The sequence below is a fragment of the Wyeomyia smithii genome, chromosome 1 (genome assembly GCF_029784165.1).
Source record: "Wyeomyia smithii strain HCP4-BCI-WySm-NY-G18 chromosome 1, ASM2978416v1, whole genome shotgun sequence".
NCBI classification, from domain to species: domain Eukaryota; kingdom Metazoa; phylum Arthropoda; class Insecta; order Diptera; family Culicidae; genus Wyeomyia; species Wyeomyia smithii.
Genome location: NC_073694.1, coordinates 103,189,025 through 103,193,862, shown reverse-complemented (window position 1 = coordinate 103,193,862; position 4,838 = coordinate 103,189,025). Strand labels below are relative to the sequence as shown.

Here is a 4,838-nt window from a genome sequence, read left to right as displayed (position 1 = left end):
GCCCCAGTGCTGAGTCGAGAAAATTTCCAGCTCGAAAAGATCCTCGACTCGATTGGGAATCGAACCCGATATCACAACCGTGTGGGAGAGCTAGCCGACACGACATCGCTAACCACAGAACCACGGGGACCACTATACACACACATGAGTAATATGCGCACACAAGGCCCGCTTGAGGGACTCATCTATTGGGAGAGCGCGTGCGTTGCAAAGACGCCGCAATCGATCAGGGCACGTCAAAGCGTTTGTGAGCGAGTAAAATGAATTCTGGTTGATCCTACCAGTAATATACGCTTGTCTCAAAAGTTAAGCCATGCTTGTCTAAGTACGAACAAATTTAATGTGAAACGGCATAAGCCTCAGTATAACAGCTATAATTTACAAGATCATTGAACTAGTTACTTGGATAACTGTGGAAAATCTAGAGCTAATACATGCATAATGCAGGGACCTCGCGGAACCTGCGCAATTGTTAGTCAAACCAATCGTCCTACGTGACGTGTTGAGTTGAAATCTGGATAATTTTGTTGATCGTATGGTCTAGCACCGACGACAGATCTTTCAAATATCTACCCTATCAACTATTGATGGTAGTATAGAGGACTACCATGGTTGCAACGGGTAACGGGGAGTCAGGGTTCGATTCCGGAGAGGGAGCCTGAGAAATGGCTACCACATCCAAGGAAGGCAGCAGGCGCGTAAATTACCCAATCCCGGCTCGGGGGGGGTGGTGACGAGAAATAACAATATAAGGCTCTTGTATGATGTCTTATGATTGGAAAGAGTTGAGCATAAATCCTTCAACAAGGATCAAGTGAAGGGCAAGTCTGGTGCCAGCAGCCGCGGTAATTCCAGCTCCACTAGCGTATATTAAAATTGTTGCGGTTAAAACGTTCAAAGTTTATTCTTGTCCAACACGGGTGCTACATCGGACGATACGATGGAAAAGCATTGCGGTGAGGTTGTACGGAGCGATATACACAATAAACAATAATATCGCACGCTAGTCTGGGGGCTAATGCGGTCTCGATCAACTAGATTAGTCAAGAGAATTCGTTATCGATATTGTTTTCGGCACATTTTGCATGTTGTAGAATAAGTACAACGATACACCGTGCCCCAGTGCTGAGTCGAGAAAATTTCCAGCTCGAAAAGATCCTCGACTCGATTGGGAATCGAACCCGATATCACAACCGTGTGGGAGAGCTAGCCGACACGACATCGCTAACCACAGAACCACGGGGACCACTATACACACACATGAGTAATATGCGCACACAAGGCCCGCTTGAGGGACTCATCTATTGGGAGAGCGCGTGCGTTGCAAAGACGCCGCAATCGATCAGGGCACGTCAAAGCGTTTGTGAGCGAGTAAAATGAATTCTGGTTGATCCTACCAGTAATATACGCTTGTCTCAAAAGTTAAGCCATGCTTGTCTAAGTACGAACAAATTTAATGTGAAACGGCATAAGCCTCAGTATAACAGCTATAATTTACAAGATCATTGAACTAGTTACTTGGATAACTGTGGAAAATCTAGAGCTAATACATGCATAATGCAGGGACCTCGCGGAACCTGCGCAATTGTTAGTCAAACCAATCGTCCTACGTGACGTGTTGAGTTGAAATCTGGATAATTTTGTTGATCGTATGGTCTAGCACCGACGACAGATCTTTCAAATATCTACCCTATCAACTATTGATGGTAGTATAGAGGACTACCATGGTTGCAACGGGTAACGGGGAGTCAGGGTTCGATTCCGGAGAGGGAGCCTGAGAAATGGCTACCACATCCAAGGAAGGCAGCAGGCGCGTAAATTACCCAATCCCGGCTCGGGGGGGGTGGTGACGAGAAATAACAATATAAGGCTCTTGTATGATGTCTTATGATTGGAAAGAGTTGAGCATAAATCCTTCAACAAGGATCAAGTGAAGGGCAAGTCTGGTGCCAGCAGCCGCGGTAATTCCAGCTCCACTAGCGTATATTAAAATTGTTGCGGTTAAAACGTTCAAACTTTATTCTTGTCCAACACGGGTGCTACATCGGATAATGATCGTAGGTCACTGGATTGCAGCGACTATAAGACTGGGTGTGCGGTGCATTTGCAGGCCGGTGTGCGTTTGCGCGTGCATCGCTTTCGCCCGCCGTTCAGTGGCGTCTGATGCCTTTCATCGGGTGTTGGAGTTTCCCACAAGCCCAGCTGCTATTACCTTGAACAAATTAGAGTGCTCAAAGCAGGCTACTACTATGGCCGTGAATAATCTTGCATGGAATAATGGAATATGACCTCGGTCTCAATATTCGTTGGTTTGTGATACAGATCAAGAGGTAATGATTAACAGAAGTAGTTGGGGGCATCAGTATTACGGCGCGAGAGATGAAATTCGTAGACCGTCGAAGGATTAGCTAAAGCAAAAGCATTTGCCATGGATGCTTTCATTAATTAAGAACGAAAGTTAGAGGATCGAAGGCGATTAGATACCGCCCTAGTTCTAACCGTAAACTATGCCAATTAGCAATTGGGAGACGCTACATTTTGGTGCCTTCTGGCTTTCTGGTGCAGTAGCTTTCGGGAAACCAAAATCAGGTTCCGGGGGAAGTATGGTTGCAAGGTTGAAACTTAAAGGAATTGACGGAAGGGCACCACCAGGAGTGGAGCCTGCGGCTTAATTTGACTCAACACGGGAAAACTCACCAGGTCCGAACTTATTGAGGTAAGACAGATTAGAAGCTCTTTCTCAAAGATAAGGGTAGTGGTGCATGGCCGTTCTTAGTTCGTGGAGTGATTTGTCTGGTTAATTCCGGTAACGAACGTGACTCAATCAATTAAATAGAACGTTGTCAGTAGTCATATGACGATCCCGTTCGGTTGGACCCGGTTTCGCGGTGGTGGTCGGTCTTCCGGTCGGTCTGATCTGTGAGGTCATCGGTGCTTTCAACCGACGGTGTAGTGTGACCTGATAAAACGTCAACTTCTCGAGGTTGACTTCTACTTAATGGGACGCTTTGTGTTCAGCAAAATGATATTGAGCGATAACAGGTCCGTGATGCCCTTAGATGTTCTGGGCTGCACGCGCGCTACAATGTGAGCAGCAGCGTGTACCCTATCCCGAATGGGACGGGAAATCACTGAAATGCTCATTTAGTCGGGATTATGGATTGAAACGGTCCATATGAGCCTGGAATTCCCAGTAAGTGCTGGTCATTAGCTAGCGTTGATTATGTCCCTGCCCTATGTACACACCGCCCGTCGCTACTACCGATGGATTATTTAGTGAGGTCTCTGGAAGTGAACATTTGTTGGTCCCTCGCGGATTGCATTTGACTCGCTGAAGTTGACCGACCGACCGAAAGTCGTAACAAGGTTTTCGTAGGTGAACCTGCGGAAGGATCATTACTGATGCATATCGTGCGAATCGACTGGCCATAGGACTCAAGTACGTGGGTCCACTGCGCGTGCGCTTCCCGTGCGCGTCGCGTAGAAACAATCGCGTCCTACCATTGAGTGTTTTGCTCTTTACTACTGTCATCGTGCGCTTGCTTTGCCTGCTTGTGCGCACGGGTGGTACGGGCCATCGTTAGTCTCTCTCGGCGTATGGTAGTGGTCCCATGCGAAATCCGTTTCAGACTAGTGGTGCGAGCCGGAGGCACAGTGCGCAATTTTTTTTATGTTTTGATATGTTTTGTGCTATTGTTGATATTTTGCGAAAAAAACCCTAGGCAGGGGATCACTCGGCTCGTGGATCGATGAAGACCGCAGCTAAATGCGCATCAGAATGTGAACTGGACATGAACACCGACAAGTTGAACGCATATTGCATATTATACACCCAGTATGATGTACACATTTTTGAGTGCCTATATTTATCGATTCAACTATACGTGTACCCTCCGCACGTATGCGTAGTGATGTTTTCCCACCTTCATTGGTGGTAAAACATTGAAGATCATTGTGTTCGCCCACAATGCCGATATGTACAACCGTTACCCAAGTGTGGCAACGTGCCGGTTGCTGCGTCTAGGTAGTACAGTACGGCAAATAATCTATGAGTAGGCCTCAAATAATGTGTGACTACCCCCTGAATTTAAGCATATTAATAAGGGGAGGAAAAGAAACTAACAAGGATTCCCCGAGTAGCTGCGAGCGAAACGGGTGGAGCGTAGAGGCGATACCCGGTGCGGTGTCTGCCTGGTTCCGTGTACTGGAAATTTTGTCATCTGCCATAATCATAATCAGTCCCGATTCAAGTTCAACTTGAACGTGGCTTTTACTCCCATAGAGGGTGATAGGCCCGTAGAACGGCGCTGATGTTGGAAAATTTTTCCATGGAGTCGTGTTGCTCGATGGTGCAGCACCAAGTGGGAGGAAAACTCCTTCTAAAGCTAAATATCACCACGAGACCGATAGCGAGCAAGTACCGTGAGGGAAAGTTGAAAAGCACTCTGAATAGAGAGTCAAAAAGTACGTGAAACTGCCTAGGGCTCAAGCCCAGTGAACTCGATTATCCGAGGCGGAGATATTCACCTGTGGCTGGGCGGTTCGCCCCGGGGCATTTATCATTGAGACAGCGAAAGCTAGGCCTCACGATCCCTTTGGTTTAAATAGTTTTTAGCAAGAGGTGTCAGAAAAGTTACCACAGGGATAACTGGCTTGTGGCCGCCAAGCGTTCATAGCGACGTGGCTTTTTGATCCTTCGATGTCGGCTCTTCCCATCATTGTGAAGCAAAATTCACAAAGCGTAGGATTGTTCACCCTTTCAAGGGAATGTGAGCTGGGTTTAGACCGTCGTGAGACAGGTTAGTTTTACCCTACTAATGTATGCGTAGCCGCTGTCT

General features: G+C 47.1%; 1 pseudogene; it reads left to right on the top strand.

Annotated features, from left to right (window-relative positions):
* Positions 1 to 3,714: 3,714 nt before the first annotated feature.
* LOC129719339 (5.8S ribosomal RNA) lies at positions 3,715 to 3,862 on the top strand (annotated as a pseudogene).
* The last annotated feature ends 976 nt before the right edge of the window (positions 3,863 to 4,838 follow it).